Below are 26,942 nucleotides of genomic sequence, written 5' to 3'. Positions count from 1 at the left end.
ATCCTGCCACGTTACTAAAGGTGTTTATCAGCTGTAGGAGTTCTTTGGTAGAGTTTTTGGGGTCGCTTATGTACACTATCATATCGTCAGCAAATAACGAAAGTTTAACTTCATCCTTTCCAATTCGAATCCCCGTGATCCCCTTATGTTGTCTTATTGCTATTGCTAGAACTTCAAGCACTATATTGAAGAGGTATGGAGAGAGTGGACAGCCTTGTCGCGTTCCTGATTTTAGTGGAAAGGCTTTGAGTTTCTCTCCATTCAGTTTGATGTTAGCTGTCGGCTTGGTGTATATTGCTTTTATTATATTTAGGTATGATCCTTGTATCCCCAGTCTCTCCAACACCTTTATCATAAATGGGTGTTGAATTTTGTCAAATGCTTTTTCAGCATCTAGTGAGATGATCATATGGTTTTTTTCTTTCAGTTTATTTATATGATGGATTACATTGATAGATTTGCATATGTTGAACCAGCCCTGCATCTCTGGAATGAAGCCGACTTGATCATAATGGATAATTTTTCTAATGTGCTCTTGGATACGGTTTGCCAGTATTTTATTGAGAATTTTCGCGTCGATGTTCATGAGTGAGATTGGCCTGTAATTCTCTTTTTTGGTTGTGTCTTTGTGTGGTTTTGGTATTAGGGTAACTGTAGCTTCATAAAAGGAGTTAGGCAGTGACTCTTCTGTTTGTATATTGTGGAATACGTTAAGGAGTATAGGTATTAGCTCTTCCTGGAAGTTCTGGTAGAATTCTGCATTGAAACCATCTGGTCCTGGGCTTTTTTTGGTAGGGAGATTTTTGATAACAGCTTCTAACTCTTCGCGACTAACAGGTCTATTTAGATTGTTCACCTGTTCTTGGTTCAACTTTGGTATATGGTATTTATCTAAAAAAATGTCCATTTCTTTTACATTTTCCAACTTTGTGGCATATAAACTTTCATAGTAAGATCTAATGATTCTCTGAATTTCCTCTGTGTCTGTGGTTATGTCCCCCTTTTCATTTCTGATCTTATTAATTTGCATGTTCTCTCTCTGCCGTTTGATTAACTTGGATAGGGGTTTGTCAATCTTGTTGATTTTCTCCAAGAACCAGCTTTTTGATTCATTGATTCTTTGGATTGTTTTCTCTATTTCTATTTTGTTGATTTCAGCCCTCAGTTTGATTATTTCCAGTCTTCTACACCTCCTGGGTGAATCAGCTTCTTTTTTTTCTAGATCTTTCAAGTGTGCTGTTAAGTCTCCAATGTGTGCTTTCTCCGCTTTCTTTAATTGGGCACTTAGTGCTATGAACTTTCCTCTTAGCACTGCTTTCATAGTGTCCCATAGGTTTGAGTATGTTGTGTCTTTGTTTTCATTAAATTCAAGGAAGAGATTAATTTCTTTCTTTATTTCTTCCTTGACCCAGGGGTGATTTAGTAGTTGACTGTTCAGTTTCCATGAGTTTGTTGGCTTCCTGGGGGGAGCATTGTTGTTGAATTCTAATTTTAGTCCATGGTGATCTGACAAGACACAGGTAGTTACTAATATTTTTCTGTATCTGTGGAAGTTTGCTTTGTTACCGAGTATGTGGTCAATTTTCAAGAAGGTTCCATGAGCTGCAGAGAAAAAGGTATATTCTTTCCTATTTGGGTGGAGTGTTCTATAGATATTTGTTAAGTCCATTTGATTCAATACCTCCAATAGGTCTCTCAATTCTCTGTTTGGTTTCTGTCTGATTGACCTGTCCATTGGTGAGAGAGGAGTGTTGAAGTCTCCTACTATTAGTGTGTGTGGTTTGATGACCGCCTTGAGTTGTAGAAGAGTTTCTTTTACATATGTAGGTGCCTTTATATTAGGAGCATAGATATTCAGGATTGAGACTTCCTCCTGATGAATTGTTCCAGTTATGAGTATGAAATGTCCATCTCCATTTCTTCTGATTGATTTTAGTTTGAAGTCGATTTTGTTAGATATTAGAATGGCCACGCCCGCTTGTTTCTTAGGTCCATTTGCTTGGAAAACCTTTTCCCAACCCTTTACTCTGAGTAAGTGTCTGTCTTTGTGGTTGAGGTGTGTTTCTTGTAAACAGCAGAATGTTGGATCCTGTTTTCGTATCCAATCTCTAAGTCTGTGCCTCTTTATAGGTGAATTGAGTCCATTGATATTAAGTGATATTAATGACCAGTGGTTGTTGACTCCGATCATTTTTTTTTTAAGTAGTAGAGTGTATGTGTTTTTCTTCTTTGATTTGTGCTTGTGAATGGTCGCTAGATGTTCGAGTTATTGTAGATCGTGTTGGGAATGTTGGATTCCTTCGGTAGTGATTTTCCTTCTAATATTCTCTGTAAGGCTGGATTAGTAGCTACGTATTGTTTAAATTTGTTTTTATCCTGTTATATTTTGTTTTCTCCGTTGATAGTGAACAATAGCTTGGCTGGATATAGTAGTCTGGGTTTGCATCCATGGTCTCTTAGTTTCTACAGTACCTCTATCCAGGATCTTCTGGCTTTCATGGTTTCCATAGAGAAGTCCGGTGTAAGCCTGATAGGTTTACCTTTATAAGTTACTTGACCTTTTTCCTTTGCAGCTCTTAAAATTTTTTCTTTAATATTTATGTTTTGTGTTTTGATTATTATATGGCGCGGGGATGTTTTTTTCTGATCCAATCTATTCGGTGTTCTGTATGCTTCTTGAACCTTCATAGGAATATCGTTCTTTAGGTTGGGAAAGTTTTCTTCTATAATTTTGTTGAATATATATTCTGGGCCTTCGATCTGCAGTTTTTCTCCTTCTTCAATCCCTATTATTCTTAGATTTGGTTTTTTTATTGTGTCCCAGATTTCCTGAATGTTTTGTGAAGAGAATTTGTTGGATTTGCCGTTTTCTCTGACCAGAGCATTTATTTTCTCTATGGTATCTTCAGAATCTGAGATTCGTCTTCTATCTCTTGTATTCTATTGGTTATGCTTGATTCTGTAGTCTCCGCTCGTTTACCTAGGTTTTCCATATCCAGCCGGTTCTCGTTTTGTGTTTTCTTCATTGCCTCCATTTCAGTTTTCAATTCTTGGACTGTTTCCTTTACTTGTTTGATTGTTTTTTCTTGGTTTCTCAGGGTATCACTCACGGATTTACTTATTTCTTCAAACTTTTTGTTATATTTCTCATCCATTTCTATACTCATTTCTTCAAACTTTTTGTTATACTTCTCGACCAGTTCCTTAAGGGAGTTATTCATATCCTGTTTAAGGGACTCTATTGCTTTCATAATGGCACTTTTTTCCACTTCATCTGGGTTAGAGTGTTCAAATCCTTCTGTTGTAGGGTCATTGGCATCTGATATTTTCATGTTGTTTTTCAGATTGTTGGAGGAGGTCTTGCCTTGGCGTCTGCCCATCTCTTCGATCAAATGCTCTCTATTGGAACTTCTGGTATCGGGTCAGGTTCCCTTGTTGGGCAGGGAGTTCACTGATAGAATGCCTACCTTTCCCCAAGCAGGGTATTGAACCACAGGCACTGCCTCTTTCAGGGATGCCCCTACAGAGCAGGCCCAGTGTGCAAGGCAGCTGAACAGGGGAAATTTTATGGGCTCAGTGGGAGGGGAGAAATATAGAAATTTGTACCTGGATGGAAGCTGGGATGGCAGGTGGGAGAGCCTAGCAGGGTGGAAACAGCACTGCAGGCTGACCTGGGAGTCTATGGGGTCGGGGAAAGTCCTAGCTCCCCCTCGCCGGGCCCCTGCCGCGGGCCCGAATCAACTCACCACTCTGAAGGCCCTCTGGATGGAAGCTGGGATGGCTGGCGGGGAAGCTAGCAGGGTGGAGCCAGCAGAGCAGGCTGACCTGGGAGTCTATGGGGTCGGGGAGAGTCCTAGCTTCCCCTCGCTGGGCCCCTGTCGCGGGCCCGAATCAACTCACCACTCCAAAGGCCCTCTGGATGGAGGCTGGGATGGCTGGCGGGGAAGCTAGCAGGGTGGAGCCAGCAGAGTGGGCTGACCTGGGAGTCTATGGGGTCGGGGAGAGTCCTAGCTCCCCCTCACCGGGCCCGCGGGGGCCGAATCAACTCACCACTCCGAAGGCCCTCTGGATGGAAGCTGGGATCCTGACACCATTTTTATCTCCTGCATTCAGTATTATACAAGTCACCTCTTGAATTTCTTTTGAATGTGAATCCATGTTTTACTGTCTTTATGAATTTTGTGCTTTTATTTAGGAACAGATCTGTACATGTGTATATGTTATAACAATTAATGAAAAAAGGCCAAGATCTTCAAATAGAGCAAGAAGGGCTTTATATATATATATATATATATGTATATATATATATATATATATATATACATATATATATATATATGTATATATATATGAACTTTTCGAGGAAGGAATGGGAAGAAGAGAAAATGTAATTATTTTGTATTATCGAGAAAAAATATTTGAGGATTTTCCTTAGTAAATATTGTAGTTTTCTTTTAAAATATATTTGATTAATAAAATTTGTTATTTTTAAAGAAAGGACTTTTAACATTGTGGATTGTGCCACAATTATTGCTAAAAATCTTTTTTAATTTTCTAGTCTTATTTTATTTTCTGCATGAGTGTTATTTTGTTTGCAAGTATGTCTGTATACTATGTATGTGCCTCGTAACAATGGAGATCTGAAGAACATGCTGGACAGCCTGAGAAATGTTGTTGTCTTCACGTAAATACTGGGAACTGAAGTTGGATCCTCAGTAAGAATAACTACTGTTAGCCACTGGCCCTTCTCTGGCTGGCTGAGGACCTTTATGTTTATTTACTTTAACTGATTGGATACAAATTGCAGGGTATTGGAGGTTCTTTTGTTATACTGTTAACTCTGTTTTATTGACTCACTAGTAAAAACTAAGTCTGAACTGTTTTAAGTTTGTAGATTCTATTGAGATTAATTGTAAAGTAGCTCTGCTAGAAGCTAGCCACTTATTTATTTTTGTACATTTTTCTTCATTTTCTACTTTTCATCCATTATGTGAAAAAACAGAAAGATTATTTAAAACTACTAATTTAACCGATTTTTCTGTGTATATTTGTAATTCTCTTGCATTTTTTAAAGATATTTGTGAACCATCTTATTAATTTTCAAGTTGCTTTCTTTTTATTTCTTGATTTTTAACATTTATAAATTTTAAATGCTAATCTCTCTCTGTGTGTGGATGGGGGTTGGGGAGGAAGAAGCCATAAAACAACTTTCAGGAATTAATTATTTCTTTTGTCCACTGTGGGGTGCAGCGACTGAACTGAGTTCATCAGACATGAACTCAAGTGTGATCACTTGCTGAGCCGACTCATTAATCCTATAACATTTTATGCCTTTAGGTATATTATCTGATATTTTCAGTTTCCTATAGCCACTCTTTGGTATTACCACAAATTCAGTGTATTAAAGAATCAAAAATATATTCTGTAGTTGTAATCTTACTGGGAAAATCAAGTAGTCATTAGAGCTGTGTCCTTTTTTGACAGCCATGCTTCCTGTTGCTAGAAACTGACTTTCTTGATTGTTGCATCCTATATTAATTAGTTATCTTGTTGCAGTTGTCAAATATCTGACAAGAAGCAACTTAAGCGGGTGGAGAGTGGTCCTCTGGTTCACAGTCTAAGTGGACACTGACCATCATTGCAAGTAAGGTGTGGGTAGAGAAGCATGTGGCATCTTATCGCCTTCCTTTTGCAAACAGAGCATGAAAACAGACAGGATGTTGGGGTTGTCAGGTTATCAAATCTCAAGGCCCACTTCTAGTGTTATGCTTTCCTCAGGGAGATTCTATCCACAGCCTTCATAGACAACATCACTACTGGGGACCAAACACTCAAAACACATGAGCCAAGAAGGGACTTGTCACATCCAATCAACTTCCAACTTCAAAGCTGGCTAATAGCATGTTTCATTACTTCTAGTGACTCTGAGAGTGCTTGCTTCTCTTCTTCTTCCACACTTAATTATACATAGCTGCACTGGACCCACCCCGATAAACTGGGTTAATCTCAAATCCTTTAAATAGAATTTCAATGAATCACTAAGCTAACCCCTTTAAGATATTATAATGTCATTCCCAATATTCAGGAATTGCAGTGTGGACGTTGCTATGGTCCATTTCTTTTCCTGATCCCAAAATGAGTTATCTCAGTGAATAATATCATAAGCAGAATAGGGAAAATAAAAATGCCCAACTCAACCAGAGTCTCTACATTAAACTATAGTTTTATGGAACTTTTGCTTTTTAATTTTGTAAGCATATTTATACCTAATTTTACAAACATTATGGCAGAAATCTTCTAAGTGACCTCATTCTTATATATTTTTATTGTGCAATCTTTCTTTTTTAATGATACATATATTTATAGAAGACTATGGAGAATTACCACAACATTTCAAAGAAGTATCTGTGGAAAACGAAAACTATACACAGATCTATTTCTGAATGTAACAGAATAAACCTTCAATATCCATGTGTCTTGTCTAGTAATTAAGTGTTTATTTTCTTTATAAGTGACTTCACAGTCTCTTTCAACATCATACTTTATAGAAATGAGATAAATTTGTTTTTGTTTGTTTTATACACTTCAGTATATATATGCCCATTCATATCACTTTAAAATTTAGAAAAATGATCATTCTTTTTCCACTAGCATCGACTCATTGTTACTTTCTCCTATCTTCTAGATCCAACCTTCACTGGACTCAGAAATTCCTTCTTAGTGAAGTTCTTTCACAGCAGGTAAGTATGAAATATACTTTTGGGAATACGTAAGTTTGGTTTCAAAGAAGAGAAATAAGAAGAAGTAGGTAATCTCTCATCTATTTATTTCTAATTTTTGGCTGTTTATCAATGTATGTGTGTGTGCTGTGCATGTGTATGCATCTCTCTCTGTGTGTGTGTGTGTGTGTGTGTGTGTGTGTGTGTGTGTGTGTGTGTGTGTCTATGCCATACATGTGCAGGTACTTGCAGAGGCCAGAAGAATGTTTTGGGTCCCTTGTAGTTACATATGGTTGAAGCACAATTAAAAAAAAATTAGGGTCTGAAATTGTGGTGCAACCTGAAGATCTGAAAAGAAACGTAACCAGCCACTAGCTCTAATCTTGATTTCAGTCCAAAAATGGCAATACTGCCTCCAGGAATCTCAGAAGGAGATTGTATCTGAGAGCTGTTTCATCCTGTCTTATATTCCTCTCTAGGGCAGGGATCAAAGGCATGCATCAATGGGACTAAAGGCATGCACCACATGATTTCTATGCCATCTAGGGTGTCTACTGCGATTAAAGGTGTGTGTCATTGTGACTACTGGGATTAAAGTTGTGTGACATTTTGGCAACTGGGATTAAAGGTGTGTGTTATCATAATCTTTTCTGTAAGGCTGACCAGTGTGGCTGTTTTATTCTCAAATCTTTAGACAGTTTTTCATTATTAAAACACATTTGAATTGACACTACATATGGTAGAGATAGCTATGATAATGTCCTCCTGACATGGGTACTGGAAACTAAATTTGAGAATTATGCTCAAGTAGTAATCATTATATTATTTTAATGTTTATTTTTATTTTATGTAAATGTCTCTTTTGCTGTATGCTGTGTGTGGACAATGTTCATAGAGGCCAGAAAAGTCTGGCAGCACCTCTAGAACTGGAGTTATGGATGTTGGTATCTACTCTGTGGGCAAGGAAAGCGCTATCAACTGCCTGGCCATCTCTTTATGCCTGGCCTGCCCTTATGAGCCTTATTGAAACATAAAGTCTAAACTTTTGTTTATTTTGAGTGCTGTGTGATGGTACTCTCACACAGCAAACATTCAGCTAAGAATTCTGTTTCTTTAGGGCTATCCCTCTATGATATTGTAATACAATTTGTCGAAGTCATTTGAAAACTTTACTACATTTAAATTTTTATCTTACCGCTGAGTAAAACTCTAATGTGTATATGTTCAACCCTTGTTTTTTTAACCATTCTTCTATTGAGGGGCACCTAGGTTGTTTCCAGGTTCTGGCTATTACAAATAGTGCAACTATGAACGTAGCTGAACAAATGCTTTTGTAGTATGTTAGGGCATCTCTTGGGTATATTCCCAAGAGTGGAATTGCTGGGTACTGAGGGAGGTTGACTCCCAGTTTCCTGAGAAACTGCCACACTGATTTCCACAGTGGCTGCACAAGTTTGCATTCCCACAAACAATGGATGAGTGTTCCCCTCACTCGACATCCTCTCCAGCATAGGCTATCATTAGTGTTTTTGACTTTAGCTATTCTGACAGGTGTAAGATGGTATCTCAAAGTGGTTTTGATTTGCATTTCCCTGATCACCAAGGAGGTTGAGCATGACCTTAAGTGTCTTTTGGCCATTCGAAGTTCTTCTGTTGAGAATTCTCTGTTCAGTTCAGAACCCCATTTTTTAATTGGGTTAATAAGAGTTTTATTGCCTAGTTTCTTGAGTTCTTTGTATATTTTGGAGATCAGACCTTTGTCTGATGAGTGGTTGGTGAAGTTCTTCTCCCAGTCGGAAGGTAGCCTTTTTGTCTTACTGACAGTGTCCTTTGCTTTACAGAAGCTTCTCAGTTTCAGGAGGTCCCATTTATTCATTGATTCTCTTATTGTCTGTGCTACTGGGGTTCTACCTAGGAAATGGTCTCCTGTGCCTATGTCTTGTAGACTACTTCCCACTTTCTCTTCTATCAGATTCAAAGTGGTCAGATTAATGTTGAGGTCTTTAATCCATTTGGACTAGAATTTTGTGCATGGTGATAAATATGGATCTACTTTCATTCTTCTAGAGGTTGACATCCAGTTATGCCATCACCATTTGTTAGAGTTTTATTCAGCGGTAAAAAACAATGACATCTTGAATTTTACATACAAATGGATGGAAATAGAAAACGCTTTACTGAGTGAGGTAACCCAGACCCAAAAAGAGGAATATGGTATGTACTCACTCATAAGTGGATTCTAGGCATAGAAAATGCTTTACTGAGTGAGGTAACCCAGATCCAAAAAAGAGGAATATGGTAGGTACTCACTCATAAGTAGCCATAGTTAAAAGTCTTTGAGCCTATAATTCGTGATCCTAGAGAAGCTAAATACAAAGGTGAACCTGAAGAAAATCATATAGTAATCCTTTTGGATATTGGAAGTAGACAAGATTGCCAGGCAAACTTGGGTGCATGGGGGGTGGGGTGGGGTGTGGAAGGGGAGATAGTTAGAGAGAAGGGAGAAGGGGAGGATAGGGGATAGCTTGGGGGAATGCGATGGGGGGGAAGGATGGATATGGGAGCAGGGAAGTATATATCTCAACTAAGGGAGCCATTTTAGGGGTTACAAGAGTCTTGATTCTAGAGGGGTTCCCAGTTCCAAGGAGAGGTCCCCAGATTGTTCCCTGGGCAGCAGAGGAGTGGGTGCCTGAACTGGCCTTGGCCCATAACCATACTGATGAATATTCTGCATATCACCATAGAACCTTCATCTGGCGATGGATGGGGATAGAGACAGAGACCCACATTGGAACACTGGACTTAACTCCCTAGGTCCAAATGAGAAGCAGAAGGAGGGAGAACGTGAGCTAGGAAGACAGGATCAGAGGGAACCTTCATCCGACGTTGGATGGAGATAGAGACGGAGACCCACATTGGAGTACTGGACTGAGCCCCCAAGGTCCAAATGAGGAGCAGAAGGAGGGAGAACATGAAAAAGGAAGTCAGGACCGCGAGGGGTGTGTTCACCCACTGATACAAGGGGACTGATCTAATAAGAGCTCATCAATGCCAGCTGGACTGGAACTGAACGAGCATGTGATCAAACCGGATTCTCTGAATGTGGCTGACATGGGGGCTGACTGAGAAGCCATTGACAATGGTACTGGGTCTTGTTTTGTCTGCATGTACTGGCTTTTTGGGATCCTAGTCTGTTTGGCTGCACATCTTCCTCGACCTGGAGGGAGGGGGGAGGAACTTGAACTTCCCACAGGGCAGGAAACCCTGACTGCTCTTAGGACTGGAGAGGGAGGAGGAGAGGGAGTGGGGGAGTGGGAGGGTATTGGGAGTAGGGGAGGAAGTGGAAATTTTTATATATTAATAATAATAATAATATAATGAAAATAAAGACACAATATACTCAAACCTATGAGACACTATGAAAGCAGTGCTAAGAGGAAAGTTCATAGGACTAAGTGCCCAATTAAAGAAAACGGAGAAAGCACACATTGGAGACTTAACAACACACTTGAAAGCTCTAGAAAAAAAAGAAGCTGATTCACCCAGGAGGTGTAGAAGACTGGAAATAATCAAACTGAGGGCTGAAATCAACGAAATAGAAACACAGAAAACAATCCAAAGAATCAATGAAACAAAAAGCTGGTTCTTGGAGAAAATCAACAAGATTGACAAACCCCTATCCAAACTAATCAAACAGCAGAGAGAGAACATGCAAATTAATAAGATCAGAAATGAAAAGGGGGACATAACCACAGACACAGAGGAAATTCAGAGAATCATTAGATCTTAGTACAAAAGCCTGTATGCCACAAAGTTGGAAAATGTAAAAGAAATGGACATTTTTTTAGATAAGTACCATATACCAAAGTTGAACCAAGACCAGGTGAACAATCTAAATAGACCTGTCAGTCGTGAAGAATTAGAAGCTGTTTTTAAAAACCTCCCTACCAAAAAAAGCCCAGGACCAGGTGGTTTCAATGTAGAATTCTACCAGAACTTCCAGGATGAGCTAATACCTACTCTCCTTAATGTATTTCACAATATAGAAACAGAAGAGTCATTGCCAAACTCTTTTTATGAAGCTACAGTTACCCTGATACCAAAAGCACATAAAGACACAACCAAGAAAGAGTATTACAGGCCAATCTCACTCATGAACATCGATGTAAAAATTCTCAATAAAAGACTGGCAAACCGAATCCAAGAACACATTAGAAAAATCATCCATTATGATCAAGTGGGTTTCATTCCAGAGATGGAGGGCTGGTTCAACATATGCAAATCTATCAATGTAATCCATCATATAAATAAACTGAAAGAAAAAAACCATATGATCATTTCATTAGATGCTGAAAAAGCATTTGACAAAATTCAACACCCCTTTATGGTAAAGGTGTTGGAGAGACTGGGGATACAAGGATCATACCTAAATATAATAAAAGCAATATACAGCAAGCCGACAGCTAACATCAAACTGAATGGAGAGAAACTCAAAGCCATTCCACTAAAATCAGGACCACGACAAGGCTGTCCACTCTCTCCATACCTCTTCAATATAGTGCTTGAAGTTCTAGCAATAGCAATAAGACAACATAAGGGGATCAAGGGGATTTGAATTGGAAAGGATGAAGTTAAACTTTCGTTATTTGCAGATGATATGATAGTGTACATAAGCGACCTCAAAAGCTCTCCAAAGAACTCCTACAGCTGATAAACACATTTAGTAATGTGGCAGGATACAAGATCAACTCCAAAAAATCGGTTGCCCTCCTATAAAAAAAATTTAAAAAATTATCTTTTATTTTAGAGAATTAAAATTATATGATTTCCTATCCTCTTCCCTATCCTTTATATAAACCTCCTCAAACACTGCTGGTTTTCAGTAGTAGGCATAATTTCCCTCATACCATGCTAGCCTTAAGTCCAATTGGAGAGCTAATGATTATCAAGTTATGTGTGCCACTAACTCACTACTTTACTGGGATTATTGTTCTATGATGGACATTTTTGTGGGTCATAGGCATCATAGCTGAATAGAGCCATTGATTTCTTTACTGCTTTGAGAGTTTGTATGTTACCTTCTGGTACTGTGAAACATAGTCCACAGGGAAGAAGTGTCATGTCTAGCTCAGGAATTTCTTGTGCCTGTGTCTGAAATGAATGATTTCCCAGCAATAAGAAATTACCTTCCACATCTGGGGGGCAACCAAGGGAAATATGAATAGATTGAAATGTATTAGGCATTTCTCAAACAACCCCACTAACAACTCAAAAGTTGACTTCTCATGCCTGATGTTGGTATCTTTGTTAGGTTGCCTTTGACTCTTGGAGGGAGCATTGTCAGCTGTGTAGGGAAAAAACAACTTCACTAAAACTATGCCTATATATTTGTACAAGAACATACATATATCATACATGTTGTTTTTAGGCAGATAACTAATAATACTATTCTATATGACCTTTTCAGATATTTTTACTGTTATTTTATCTTCCTTTCTCTTTCTGTATTTATCTTTTTCCACTCTTCCTTTATAGAGTTCCCCGTTTTTTCATTTCTCACATCAAATCACTTGTGTCCTGCAAGTCCCTTCCCCTATTACTGCTCAAGACACTATACTTGCAATACTCTCCTTTTTGCATGCCCCGTTCTGTGATTCTCTAGGACATATACTCACATTGGTGCTAAGAACCTTACTGGAGAGAGAACATATGATGTTTGTATTTCTGTGTCCTGATTACTAAATCAATATGATCTTTTCATGCTCCATTCATTTATTTAAATTTTATGATTCCATTTTTTATAACTGAATTGGATTTCATAGTGTATGCATACCACATTTTAGTTATCCATTCATTTTTTCCCATTTCCTGAATTTGTGAATAGAGCAGTAATAACATGGCTGAACAAATGTCTGAGAAGTGCCAAGGAATATACTGGGTAATATAGTAGACATATTTTTAGTGTTTTGAGAATTCTGCATACCAATTTCCAGAATGACTGCAGCAGTTTGCCATTCCAATAACTTTATGAATGAGGGTTCCCTTATATCCTACACACTTCAGGCATTTGTTGTTGACTGTTTGGTTTATCTTTACCATTATGACTAGTGTAAAACAAAATCTCCAACTTGTTTTCACTTTCATTTTCAAAGTTCCAAGTGAAGATGAACGTTATCTTTTAAAATATTTCCTTTAACTTATTTGTGATTTTGATTCTTTGTTTTTGATTTATTTATATATTCTCTACCAGAGATATTAATCCTCTACCAGATGTATAAATGACAATTTCTCCCTCATTCTGCAGGCTTTCTTTTCACTATATTGATTGTGTGCATAAGTCTCTAAGTGCATAAGGCCTACTTGAGAATTGTTGTCTTTAGGCAAGTGGCATTCAGTTTCCTTAAAATTAAAACCCATTAGGTATTTCAAAATTACAAACATAGATCCAACAACACTGCAGTAGAAATAATGTGAATTTTTGTTTTTTATCTCAAAATCTGAGAAGGTAGGTGTTTTAAAGAGACAGAATAATATGTTGCAAAATTAAAATCCATTGCTAGAAAGCATTTACTAAAATGCCTTTGTATATGATCAGCAGTTCACCCTCTTCCTTTCAATATGAATTTTTGAGTAGCATGGATTTTAGTACCAGTGTATTGCTTTATTTGTAAAATCAGTCAACACTCAATTAAATAAGAACACTGGAATATCAAGTGCTATTATTGTCATGTAACTTTGACACCCTTCTCAATGTGTATGACATCGAGTAATTAAATTTACATATATCTAGATGGAAGAGGCAGATTATTAATTTCAAATAGCTGTTTACCTGTTAAATTTCAGAGAGACAGCAAAATAGCTGATCAGCTATCTAGTTTTGAAGAAATTATTATGTCATTTTTCCCAAGCAATATTTTATTTTCAACAATTCACTGTTGACAGTTTAAGGTTTGTGCTGTGATTATATTTTTATCTGGTTATTTTTCTGATAGTATTTTTTCAGCTTGCAGGGACTATTGGAAGCCTTTAAAGATGTGCATTATCATATAGTTGGACCAAAGAAGAATTTGTCTTCATTTTTTTTCTTTTATTTAATTCCCTTACCTCATTGCTCTAGTTAAGACTTCAAACATTGTATTGAATAAAAGTAGAGAGGATGAACATGCTTCTACTATTATTAATATTAGAGTGATAATTTGAGTGCTTTTCAGTTTTGTATGATATAAACAATACATCATTTACCGTATATAGTCTTCATTATACTAAGATAGGCTCTATTTCTTCCTGGATCCATCAGGACTATTATCATGAAAGAAGTAAAATTTTGTCACGGGTGTTTTCTGATGGTTTTTGAAATGATTTTGTTATTTTTGTCTGTGGAGGGCCGGACCACATTCTCCATTGCTTCTAGGAACAAAGGTAGAGATTGACCTCTGTGACCCCAAGGTGTGGCGGCACACGCCTTTAATCTCAGCGCACGTGCTTTGTAACTCTCTACCGCTGCGTCCCTGCCTACTCCCGAGGTTTCACCTGGGACTGGGAGCAGTCAGCCAATCCGGGAATGACACGTCCAGGGCAGGGTCTGTTTCCTTTATAAGGGATGGGTTCCATCTTATCTGGGTCCCCACGGCCGTGTTGGCTTATGCTCTGCTCCCAAGAGACATAAAGCTATTCTGCAGAAGGATCCTAGTGTTCCGTGTGGTTCTTGCTGGCGAGACGGTAGCGCGGGACATCTGGTGCCGAAGCCCTCGGGACGCCGAGGAATCTTGACCACCGCACTGACGGGGATCTCTTGGATTCACTTTGGATTCAGGAAGGATTCAGAACTGCAGGGTCTGCATATCAGAGAGGTAATGTCTGTTCCTGGATTTTTCGGTTTTGAGCTCGACTTGTCTCCGCATTGGGAAGGTTTCATACAGGCCTTGATGCTTATCTTAGCAATTCTCTTATTTTCCATCAAAAATTGCTTAAAAGATGAATCTTGCCAAGCGGTTGTTGCAAGGGCGGAGGAAATTCAGGACAGAATATCAGAAACTGAATGCAGTGGGAGGTTAGGCGCGCGCGTGAGAGAAAAAATTAAGGAAAAAGGACCCTCCAGGAATTCTAAGGAAGTAGAAATGGGGGAGAATATTGGCCCACAAGGCCAAAAGTTTTCTGCAGGAGAAGAGGAAGGAGAAATGGATACAGAGGAGGAAGTAGAATTAGCCAACGGCAGGGCCATGAGGTTATCCCAAACGGTCCATCCGCCTCATTATAGGCTACACCTTCCCTCAATTGCCCCTTCGGCGCCTCCTTATGAGGAAAGCCTTGGGCCAAAGACCTTTTCATTTATCCCTGATAAGGTCAAGAGAAAGTTACACTTGGCTTTCCCCGTTTATGAAGGGGAAAACGGGCGATTACATGCACCTGTGGAGTACAATCAAATCAAAGAGTTAGCAGAGTCAGTCAGAAAGTATGGAGTGACTGCTAATTTTACCTTTGCCCAGTTGGATAGATTGGCCTTGTCTGCCATGACTCCAGCGGACTGGGAAACAGTTGCAAAAGCATCGCTCATCAGCATGGGTCAATATTTGGAATGGAAAGCGCTGTGGCACGAGGCAGCCCAGGAACAGGCCAGAGCTAACGCTCAGGCCTTAACTCCAGAACAACAACAATGGACATTTGACCTCCTGACTGGGCGAGGGCACTATGCCGCTGCCCAGACAAACTACCCTTACGGCGCCTACCGCCAGATAGCCGATACAGCTGTAAGTGTGCTTTCTAATGAATGGAAAGGCCCGGATCCCATCTTATTGAGATCCCGGGGAGCTGTTTGTGTTTTCCCACAGGATCAAGAAAGCCCATTCTGGCTGCCAGAGCGATTGACCCGAACAGTGAAGAGTGATCCACAACACACGGATTCGCCTGAGGACCTGGCTGCTGTTCCTCCTGCCATTTTGCGGATGGATGACAGAGCACCGATGGAGGACACTCTCAGCCTTCCTGAAGTTGTTACCAGTCAACCATAGGATGGCTGTGTCTCCCCGATTTTTTACAACCAATAAGATTTTGGGCCCCCTCCCTACTGTCCTAGAGATGATTTATAAGCTTGGCCGTAGGACTTCAGTCCTGGGCCGTGTCTCTCATTCCCCTACTTCAAAGAATGGGTGGGGGTGGAAATGTTTTGGAACAGTCCTATGCTATGGATTAGTGTTTTTCCTCTGGATGGTCTGCTGACTCAAATCCCAAAATTGTAGGGACAAAGTGGTTATTGCACAAGCGCTGGCTGCCCTGAAACAGGGGGCCTCTACTGATGTGTGGTTATCTAAAGCAGTAGGGTTTAAGCCAACCAGCTCCTGCACCCCTAGGACTGTGGTCCATTGCACAGGGTGGAGTGCTTGGCTTAGCTAGCCCTGAAGGTTGTCGAGCTGAAGAGCATCGCACAGAGAATGGCCCTCTCTGAGAGATAAGTCGCTCTGCTTAAGGGTTTTCTGCTGTATATTCCCTTTCCCAGAAAAATGGCAGAGGGCAGGCCGGATAGGTTCCAGGTGTCATGAGCCTAGGGACAGATTCCGTGTAAGCCCATTTTTATGTTTTCATTTTGGGAAGTGCGACCTCTATCTTTACCTTCCTAGGGAGTTGCCTTTCTGCAAAGAAGTAAAAAAAGGGGGATATGTAGAGGGCCGGACCACATTCTCCATTGCTTCTAGGAACAAAGGTAGAGATTGACCTCTGTGACCCCAAGGTGTGGCGGCACACGCCTTTAATCTCAGCGCACGTGCTTTGTAACTCTCTACCGCTGCGTCCCTGCCTACTCCCGAGGTTTCACCTGGGACTGGGAGCAGTCAGCCAATCCGGGAATGACACGTCCAGGGCAGGGTCTGTTTCCTTTATAAGGGATGGGTTCCATCTTATCTGGGTCCCCACGGCCGTGTTGGCTTATGCTCTGCTCCCAAGAGACATAAAGCTATTCTGCAGAAGGATCCTAGTGTTCCGTGTGGTTCTTGCTGGCGAGACGGTAGCGCGGGACATTTGTCTATATATTTTTATGTGTATGTTATACTTACTGATTTCTGTTTTTGGAATGAAAATAAGCAAGGCTTGAAATCTAAAAATTCTAGTTTTTCTCCCTATAATTTGATACTAGAAATTTATTTTAATTACTTTGTGCTGATTCTCTCATTTTAATATAAAATGCCACACTTATAGATAATTTTCTGTGAACTTTGGTGAAGAGTATGTATACTGTAGCTGTTGTATTTTGTAGAATATTCTATAAGTGTTTATTAATTCTATTTGACAAGTATTCCAGCATTATTATATATTTCCTTTATTAAATTTTATTTTCAATGTACTTTTTACTGACATGATTGAGTTGTTGGTGCCCTTGAATTTCAATATTACTGGCTGTAAAATTTACCGTGAGGCACATGTAAAACGCACTCCTCTGGGTGTGTATATGTAGGCATATCTCGGATAGATTAAGTGAAGGAACATGAGCAGCACACATCTGTAGTTAATATGTAAAGAGGATGGGGAAAAGCAGCTTGAAGCAACCTGTCTTTGAATCTGCTTTCTGAACTGGTACATGGACTATTTCTACTCCCATCATCCTTCGTAGATACCCAGACATAAAAGCATATGGAAGTCAAATGAAGATAAGAGAAAGGAAAGTATGCTCAAGAGAGGAATCCATATGAGACCTTGGGGGACACAGAAAACTAAACTTTTAAAGAAGTGCTGAAGAGCTGAAATAATAAGAGGCAGGCTGGGATATGTTAAGTTAGAAGAATGGTGACCATTGAACATTCATATCAGAGCATCATCAAGAAAGCAGAGAGAGAGTTAGATTGTGTGCAAAATGGAGAACACATTATTTTGGAATAAATTTAGCTTTAACTGAAGGAGGGGTAATATAGGAGCAATTTGATCACAAGACAGTATTATTTTGTTTGTTTTTGAGAAGTAGAATTTTCAGCATGAATGTTTTCTAATGAGTTTGGTGGCTTCTGGAGCTTAACTCTAATTCAAAGGCACCTGCATCTGCTAAACACTCTCCTGATAGTTTGGGGAGCACTGGCAGACAATGCAGTGAACTATATAAAGAAATGCACAACATAAATGTCCTCACTATTTACCCCATGGGAGAGGCAAAGGGTTTAGTGATCATATACACTAGTTAAAAACATTTCTTTTAAAACGTCTAAATAACTCTAAATAATTATGTTGGCCGATTATTTTTGTATCTCTCTCCCCCAGAATCATTCCTCCTCGGTTTCTCTTCAGAAAAGAGCAGGTCGGTCTCCCAGGGATATCTACCAAATATAGCATAACAAGTTATAGTAAGCCTAAACAGAAACCCTCGTATCAAGGCTGGCTAAGGCAGCCTAGTAGAAGAAAAAGGCTACCAAGGGCTGGGAAAAGAGTCAAACTCATCCACACTCTCATGGTTAAGAATCCTTCAGAATACAAATGTATACAGCTATAACAACCAGAGGACCTAGCTCAGACCCAGATTGGCTCTGTGATTGCCACTTCAGTTTTGTCCTTATGAGCATGGCTTAGTTAATTCTCTGAGCTATGTTCTATTCATATCCTAAACCTCTTTCACTCCTACAATGAGCTTCTAATTTACAACATTTTTATATATTTGTTATGATTTCTTTCTTTTATTGAAAACAGAGTCTTTTTTCATAGAATATATTCTGATAAAGGTTTCCCTTTCCCCAAACCACTCCTTTGTGAATCCTCCCCTTTCTGTATCTCATTAAAAATAAGAAACGAACAACAACAACAACAACAAAACAGACAAACAAACAAACCAGAAACATTTATCCAAGGGAAATTACAAAAATATAAAAAGGTGAAAATAAAAAAAACAACCACAGTCAAACAAAACAAACAAGTAAAAGGAAAGGAGCTCAAGAGGAGACACAAGATTCAGAGAGACACTTGTTTGCACTCAGGAATCTTATAAGAACAGAAAAACAGAAGCCATAATAAATATACACAAATGATTTTTAATACAAATAAATAAATGATAGATGATAGACAGACAGAGAGACAGACAGACAGACAGACAGATAGATAGATAGATGATAGATAAAGATAGATAGATAGATAGATAGATAGATAGATAGATAGATAGATAGATAGATAGATAGATGAAAGAGAGAGAATGAGAAAAAAAAACTCTGACATGGCCTTATGAGACAAAGAACCTCCAAAGATGATACCGAGTTCATTTTCTGTCAGCTATCTACTACTGGACTTGAGGCCTACACTCCAGAGTGGGTTATTTTACCATTGAGACCTCTTGCAAATGGCTATCTATTGGAGATAACTTCTAGTCAGGGATTGAGGCATGTGTCTACTTCCTTCAAATCTACAACCCCATCTGGTGCAGACCAGTGCAGAACCATGCACACTGCTCCAATTTCTATAAGCCCTTATATTCTTTGGTCCTGCAGAATTTACAAGGCCTTGTTTTCTTGCTGTACTCCATCCCTTCTGTCTCTTACACTCCTTCTGCCTCCTCTTCTTTAGGGTTCCCTGAGACCTAAAGGGAGATACTTGATGGAGGCATTCTGGTTAGGACTGAGTGTTTTCTCTAACTCTGTGCATATTGACTGGCTGTGTGCCTACGGATTTGTTCCCATCTACTGATGAAGGAAGCATCTCTGATGATAGCTAAGCAAGGCACTGATCTAAGAGTACAGCAGATTGTATTTAGGTGTCATTTTATTGCTATGTTCCTTTAGTAGAAAAGTAACATTTGGTTTTACCGTAAGTCCCTGGGATATCTAGTCTCAGATTATTGATCACCTAAGCAGTGTTGCATATGGAATCATATGTGGAGTGGGCCTTAAATCAAATCAGATATTGTCTGGTTATTCCCACAATATCTGAGCAATTATTGTACTAGTATATCTTGTATATCTTGAAGGCAGTACATGTTGCAGATCATGTAGATCAAATAATTTATAGCTATATTGCTGGGTTACAGTATACATTTCTTCTTTCATAGTGTGCAGAATGTATCTAGTACCAAGAAGGTTCTAGGTAGACAATAATATAATTTCTGCATGTTAAATGAGTTATATAGGTATTGTTTTCAGCAATATAGCCTCAAGCTATTTGATAGAAAGCTACTTATAGCCTTGGCAACAACCTGTGTTGTTTATGGATTCACATAGAAGCATTGTGACCATAGGTAGTTGTTTTATATCATGGTAATATATTAAATTCTTTTTATCAATGTGTCTTCTTTTATACCAGTATCATTCTGCATTTAGTATTAAAAGTCTGGAGTAAAATTTGTAGTAGGGGATAATGAACTGTTTTTTTTTATTATTTAGGATTGTTCTATCTATTCTTGGTGTTTTGTGTTTTCATACAAAGCTTAAAAATATCCTTTCATCATCTATGAGGAATTTTGTTGGAGATTGAAATAATTCTGCAGAATGCTTTTTTTTAGAATGGCAATTTTCAATACATGAATTCTAATGATCTATTACTATGGGAGATATTTCTATCTTCAAATGTCTTCTTCAAATCTTTCAGTATCTTAAACATTTATCAATCAAGATCTTTGCTTTTCTGAAGTTGTTAACCCAATATACCAATATACTTTATAATTCTTGAGGATTTTGTAATGGGTATCATTTTCCTGATTCGTGTTTGAGTCTATTAGTCATTTATATGTATGGAAGATATGGATTTTGTGATTTAATGTTGTATTCTGATACTTTGATTGAAGTGTTTATCAAGTGTAGGAATTTCCTGGTGGAATTTTTAGGATTGTTTTTGTATACTATCATATCATCAGCAAAAAAGAGACACATGCACTTCTTGCCTTCATAATTGTATGACCTTCTTCCCCTTCAGTAGTCTTTTGCTCTAGTAAGAAGTGAAGTACTATATTGAACAGAAATGAAAAGAGTTTACAATACAAATTTCCATAGATCTCTTAATTAGATCTTTATGTGGTTTAGGTATTAGAGCAACCATGATCTCACATGAATTGGGCAATGTTTCTTCTGTTTCTACTTTTTGGAATAATTTGAGAAGTATTAGCTTTAGTTCTTCCTAGAAAATCTGGTAGGGTTTTATGATAAAACTGTCTGGCCCTGTGCTTTTTTGGTAGGGAGATTTTAATGGTTGCTTCTGGAGGAATGAGAATATGAAGAGGTCAAGACCATGATGGGTTCACCCACTGAAACAGTTTACCTGAGCTAATAGGAGCTCACCAACTACAGCTGAACTAGGAAGGAATAAGCATAGGACCAAACTAGTATCTCTGAATGTGGTTGAAAGTTGCATGCCTGGGCCAGACTGAGTGGCTACTGGCAGTGGCACCAGGATTTATCCCTGTTGCATCTACTGGCTTTGGGAGGAAGCTATTCTTTTTGGATGTATACCTTACTTAGCTTAGATATAGTAGAGAGAGCCTTGGACCTTCCACAAAGCAATGTATCTTAACATCTCTGAGGACTGGAGGAGGGTGTGGTGGGACGGTGTGGGGAGGGAATGGGAGGAGGTGAGAGAGTGAAAACTTGTATTAGCATTTTTAAAAAATCTAATAAATTAAAAAATAGTATCTACCATTTATTCTTTTACTTATCTTTATTGATACATGGTTGCCTTACATGATAATTTTATATTTATATTTGTTATGCAATAAAATTATTCTTTATCAAATGACATGAAATAGTCTACTGCATGTGTGTATATTGCTTTTCTCATTTTTCTTCTGTGCTAGAATATTTAGTGGAAGTTTATAAAAGTCAAATTTCATGTCTGTTTTATTTAACCCTCAAATTAATGTCATGTTCCCTCAAACAACAAAGAAAGGAGATTCTAGGAGTGTCAATATCTTCCCAACAGTATTCTATTCTGAGGAATGCTTAATGAATTTAATTAAAGGAAAATTCTTAAGTAACTTTATAAGTTATAAGTGATATAAATGAAGACCTGTTAGAAAATTTCCCATAGGTGGAACTGTTTTCGTGATCCTTGACTTGATCTATTTAATTTACAACATCTCTTTAAGTGTTTCATTTCTTTTCTGCTCAAGTAGCATTGTGATTTTAAGAACTGTGTGGCTCAGATAAGTTGTTAACTAACCCAAGTCCACATTTCAGATTTGATAAAAAGCTTATAGTTTTTATTTGCTGGGCACTCTTGCCGCCATACACCCTGTACAAGTCCCACTTCAATTATGCCACCTAATTGTCTTTCTATTTATTTATTTATTTATTAAATTTTCTATCACATTTGAATAAATTTAAGCTTATTTGATGAAAAGTGACTTACTGTCTCATATATGAAGATTTTTAACTATGACAGGAATTTATTTGATATTTTTGAATTGTTCTACCTCTGATAATAAACTTGTATTACAGATTCAGAGTCAAAATGATCTGAGACTAAAGTTGGATTAAGAAGAAAATTAATTGCACTTGTAAAGACATTGATTTTGTGATTTATTATATTTCATTTCTTCAAAAATATTATCATAGAATCCCATATTCTGTATTCTTTAATGCTGCTGCTGTATGTGCATATTTGATTTCTTTTCCTTAGGGCTGAAAGCATGAATGATAAGTTATAGATAGTAATATGTATCTGTGATATTACTTTTCCTCCTAGATTGCACATTCTAGTGTTACTGCATCATTTACTCTTTTTATTTGCAAAGTGAACACTGTCAAGTAAAGGTTTTATTATTAAAAAACACTAGTATAGACAACATTTCATATGGCCATGAATATAATTGGAGCGTTAAACTCAGCCTGCTTAATGATACAGGTGGTAAAAATGCATGCCAGAGAAAGTGAAGTCTTTTCAGCAAGTGTGCTGTGAAAATTGGATATTCATAGACAGGAGAATGAAATGGGACCATTTTCTCAGTCAAAGAAATAGAAAGTATACTAGAGAATTACTAATAAGACTGAAAAATATGAAGTTATTATAAAAGTCAACACAGGAAAATGTAAAGGATATTGCCATTGCCAAGGATGCTTTTGAACGTGACCCCCAAAGCTGAGAAAATGGAAGAAAATATAGTGCTATAGCAATCTGAAAAGCTCAGAAATAAGAACAATGGCAAGAAGAGATAATAGAGAAGAGGAGAAACATTTTGCAGATTACACACCTGACATAGGTGTATCATTAGCAAAATATAAGAGACAAATACCAGTGAGACCATGGGCACTACAATTACAGAAATTTCTATAGGAAAAACATGCAGCATATGTGTTTACAAATGTCAAGCTAATTACCAAGTGTTTTACTTTTACATCTCTTGATATGATAACAAATAGCAGCTCATGGGGGGGGAGGAGTGTTGTTCAGATTAAAATTCCATGTCAGGAAGCTGAAAAAAAAGAACTCAGACATATTCACATCATATATGCCATCAAGAACAGAATACAAAGTTGATTACGTGCCTGTCTCCTTGTGCTTGAATCCCAGTCTAGGGAATAATGCTATCCTAGTGTATTTATTCTTCGCATATCAATTAACTTCACTAAGAGAATATCCCTCAGACATACCCCAGGCCAGCCCAATATAGAAAAATTCCACTAAGACTCTTTAACCAGGTACATGTAGGCTGACAATTACAGCTGTCACACAGAGAACTCTAACCAAAATCCTGGTGACAGAGGATCGCACTCCAGTAAGAACAGTTATTACAAAAAAAAAAAATAGTAAGAATGTAACAAATGCTAGCAAAAATAGGAGCTAAAGTCAAACTTACACATTGTTTCTAGAAATGTCTATTTTGCTATGCAGCCTGGAAAAACTTTATACATGATCCTCAAATGAGTAACATTTCTATTTGATTTTACCACACATTTACTAGGTATTCATTATCAAGAAGAAAAAGCAATGTGTTGGATAGATATGTGCTCATTCATTTTATTTTTGTATCGGAATTTGTAAGACAAAATATAAGCATAGTAAATGCTTTCAAATTTGAAGCTTGAAAGAAAGCATACACTATTTCTATAAAGCAGAAGAAAACATTTTGAATATTTATACCACATGTGATACATTTATAGACAGCATGATTTAAATGTTTCACAATAAATTTATGTTACAATACATGTACCTTGTAAAGTTGTATAATATTTTATGATTTCATAGAATATAGGAATTCTAATTTTAAGACTTCATGAGGATAAGTGAAAGAAAAATAATTAATTGTGAATACTAAAAAAGAAAATAAGTCCCCATTTTGCTTTTGTATCTATAGTCAGCGAGCATAGAAAATGCTGACTTTAAAAAAATATCTCACTAAAAATGTTGTTTATGTTAGGATCAAACGGCACATAAGGTTTTAATTTTTTGTTCGTGAGCATCCAAACAGACTAGATCCCAAAAATCCAGTATATGCAGAGAAAACAAGTCCCAGTGTCATTGTCAATGGCTTTTCAGGAAGACACCAGGCCAGCCACATTCAGAGAATCCGACCTCATTCAGAGAATCTGACTGGATTATGTGCTCGCTCAATCCCAGACAACTGGCCTTGGTGAACTCTCACCTGGAGGGAGGGGGGAGGAGCTTGAACTACCCACAGGGCGGGAGACCCTGACTGCTATTGGGGATGGAGAGGGAGGAGGGGAGGGAGTGGGGGGAGTGGGAGGGTGTTGGGAGGAGGGGTGGAAATGGAGACTTTTGTATTTTAATAAACTTTGAGAAAAAAATAAAATAAAAAAAAAATTGTTCGTGCATTCCAAACATACTGTGTTCTTAGCTTAGGATTTTCTAAATGCAGAAATTTAACTGGTTCATGAGTTACCTCACCCCCATCTTTCTTTTTGATTTTCTGAAGGAACTGTCTTCCCTCACTGTGCCACGGCCTTCCTGTATTCCAGTTTCCCAGATTTGGTTAGAGTGACCACATGGCGCTGGTTTCACACAAGACAACTACCCCTCACAGCGAATGCGGTGTCTCTTCTCTTTTGTGGCCTACAGATTGTTGGTAGTCTTAGCTGTTGTACACATGGATAAACTCATGAACCTTCTACACAGATTTGTCATGTGACATGTCTTGGGTTTCCTTCACACATATTCCATAACACTAAATCTCAACCGTTTTTATTTTGAGGTTTGTGACTGATCTACTAAAAACTAAAAATAAAAGAATAAGCCCATCAAGAGATCATGGGGACTCACTGGCTTTGATTTTGGTAGTCTAATTAATCCTAAAGGGACATACATGAATAACATAAAATACTGCAAAATATTCATATGTGGAACATAAGTGTTAAAACAGTGTCTGACTTATGTACATTTTCAGAATATGTCTCAATCAAACATATTATATGAAAGAAAACAGTTTAAACTTATTTTCTTATGATTGTTTTTTAATACCATATTATTTGAGACAGGTTTCATTAGAAGATACTTATATTTCCATAATTAGCAATGTAAATAAAAAAGAAAAAGTTTTTAAATATCATTGTATATACTGACTGCATTGTAAGAAGTCAAACATTATCTTTCTCTTTCACATATACACTTTCTTTCTCTTTTTCTCACATATACATATACATGTATTTAAATATATACTCTTACATAAAAATATACACACACTCACACATATCTATACATTAAAAAGTGAACTGTAGAAAATTAATAAGTAGTGAGTTTAATGGTTTAAGTGAGTGATATTTGAAGAGATATGAAAACTAAACATTTACATGCACAGAAAACAGACTTATTTTTCTTCTTTTCTTTTTTATTTTTTCTTTCAATGCTTATTTATTTATTTATTTATTTGTGTGCTCTAATGTGGAAATTAAAGGAAAACTCATGGGGATTGGTTCTGTCATTCTATTATGTTGGTACCATTGTTACAACTTGTTGATTGCAAGTGTCCTTACCTGCTTATTTATTTGAATTTTTCAGAGCGTCATCCATGTCTTGAAGCTCAACTGTCATAGAATCTTAATATTTACAAAAGATTAGCCCATTTTCTTAGATTAAATTTGTGACACCAATGTTGGGTTCTGGTTGTGATAAAGAGTCATGTCCTGTGTTGTATTTCTTGAATATTATGTACATTTGGATTTTGAAAAAAAGCTTTTGGGGATTTAAGGAACAATAGCTGCATTATTTAGTATCAGCAGCATTAAACATTGAAACAGCTGGTAGGAGGTGGGGCGGGAAGGGGCGCAGGACCGAGAGCGGCGGGGGTGCAGGGACCAGGTCAGGGGTAACGAGCTGGCTTTGACGTGGGCCTGCCATCCTCAGGAAGTGTTTCTCTTGAGCTGGTGTCACAAGACCATCATCTTCATGGATGTCAAGGAGCTGAGTACCGTGTTTGAGCTGAACTGCATCCTTGAGGGCATCCTCAAGGCCACAGTATGAGCAGAGGCTGTACAAGGAAGACCAGTTTCTTGATGACGGAAAAACTCTGGGTGAGTGTGGCTTCACTAGCCAGATACCACGGCCATAGACCCCAGCCACAGTGGGCCTGGCCTTTGGAGTAGATGATGCCTTTGAAGCACTGCGCATTGAGCCCTTCTCCAGCCCTCCAGAGCTTCCAGATATGATGAAGCCACAGGATTCCGGAGGCAATGTCAATGAACAAGCTGTGCAGTGAGGGCCCCAGCTCCCCCCACCCAGAGACCCACCCGCTCAATAAAGAATATTTGGCTGTCCACCTGGCTGCTGACTTTGTTTGTTTCCTCTTCTTACATTATAGGTTCTACTTGCTCACTGAAGCTTACAAGGCTATCCTGCCACTCAAGCTTACAAGGCTATCCTGCATTGTAGTCTCCGTGGCTCAGGTCCCACAGGCCAAACAGAACACTAGGACTGAAAACCCAGTCCCAGGCCAGCCTGTTGAGCAAAGGATTCAACTCTTTTAGAAAAAAAAAATCTAGCTACAAATAAAGTCTGTAGAACTTCCCCCCCAAAAAACAAACAAACAAAACAACAACAACCAAAAAAACATTGAAACAGCTAAGGGCTTGTGCGGTTGCATATGGCTGGACTAGAATTACCAGTGTTGAGTTGAATCCTACCATCTCGTCTTCCAGAAATGAAGCTAGCATTTCCATGGCTTGATTTTGCATAATTAACTTCCTAAAATTTATGCTTATTACACACAGACATGGCGATTATTGTGCGACAACGAGAACATGTACGAAGTTCTGGCAAGTTAATACACGAAGAGTAAAACTTCAGAGCGATGATGAGACAGTGTGGTGAGAATGAGTGACCAGTGGG

At 38.1% G+C, this 26,942-nt stretch overlaps 1 pseudogene; it reads left to right on the top strand.

Annotated features, from left to right (window-relative positions):
• Positions 1–4,613: 4,613 nt before the first annotated feature.
• Positions 4,614–26,322, top strand: LOC125388400 (elongin-B pseudogene; annotated as a pseudogene).
• Positions 26,323–26,942: the final 620 nt, after the last annotated feature.

Source organism: Myodes glareolus, chromosome 6 (assembly GCF_982192425.1).
Source record: "Myodes glareolus chromosome 6, mMyoGla1.1, whole genome shotgun sequence".
Classification (NCBI taxonomy): Eukaryota; Metazoa; Chordata; class Mammalia; order Rodentia; family Cricetidae; genus Myodes; species Myodes glareolus.
The sequence above is the reverse complement of the archived record's forward strand: the minus strand, read 5'-3'. Positions and strand labels throughout refer to the sequence as shown.